Source organism: Pteropus vampyrus, unplaced genomic scaffold, assembly GCF_000151845.1.
Source record: "Pteropus vampyrus isolate Shadow unplaced genomic scaffold, Pvam_2.0 Scaffold10116, whole genome shotgun sequence".
Taxonomy (NCBI): Eukaryota; Metazoa; Chordata; class Mammalia; order Chiroptera; family Pteropodidae; genus Pteropus; species Pteropus vampyrus.
In genome coordinates this window covers 3,000-3,907 of record NW_011898897.1, presented here as the reverse complement: position 1 = coordinate 3,907, position 908 = coordinate 3,000, and the positions used below count along the sequence as shown (strand labels likewise).

Here is a 908-nt window from a genome sequence, read left to right as displayed (position 1 = left end):
ATTCCTTATCTTCCAGTTATCTTCCTGATATTTTTTTTTTCTGCTTAGAGAACTTCCTTAGCTGTTCTTTTAAGGTAGGTCTGCTAGTGACCAATTCTCCTAGTTTCCCTCCATCTGATGAGAAATTCACTATCTTTTGAATTGGTTTTTCTATATAGTTCAGGTATCATTTTTTTCCAATCTCAAGGGTTTTCTGTTTCTTAATTTTCAAATTTTAATTATGATGCATCTTGGTGTAGACTCTTAGGGTTTATCCTGTTTGGGATTTTCTCAGCCCCGTGTGAGAAGTTTTCAGTCATTTTTTCTTTGAGAACCTTTTCAGCCATACTGGTCTTCTCCTCTTCTTCTAGGACACTGATTGGCCTAAAGTTACTCATGTAGGTCCCCGAGGCTTTGCTCATATGTTTTTTTCACTCTACTTTCTCTCATGTTTTTTTACAGATTTCTATTATCTTATCTTCAGGGTCACTGATTCCTTTCTCTGTTCCTTCTGTTCTGCTGTTAGGTGTATCTTCTGAGATTTAATTTTGGTTATTGTACTGTTCACTTCTAAAATTTCCATTAGTTTATTCTTTTTTTTTTAAACGCCTACAGCACCTGGTCTTCCTGGGTGGCCTCTCATCCAAGTACTAACCAGGCCCGACCCTGCTTAGCTTCCGAGATCAGACGAGATCAGGCATGTTCAGGGTGGTATGACCGTAGACAGTTTATTCCTTATATATATATTCCTTTGATAAAATTTTCCATTTCTTTCCTGAAATGCTCTACTTATTATTTGTTTCAAGTGTGCTCATAATTTTTTGTTGAAGTATTTTTTTTTTTTAATCATAGCCGCTTTAAAACCTCTGTCAGATAATTCCAACATCTTTGTCTTCTCAGTATTGGTGCCTTTTGCTTTTTTTTTTTTT

At 35.6% G+C, this 908-nt stretch overlaps 1 pseudogene; it reads right to left on the bottom strand.

Annotated features, from left to right (window-relative positions):
• Positions 1-585: 585 nt before the first annotated feature.
• On the bottom strand, positions 586-704 carry LOC111734944 (annotated as a pseudogene).
• Positions 705-908: the final 204 nt, after the last annotated feature.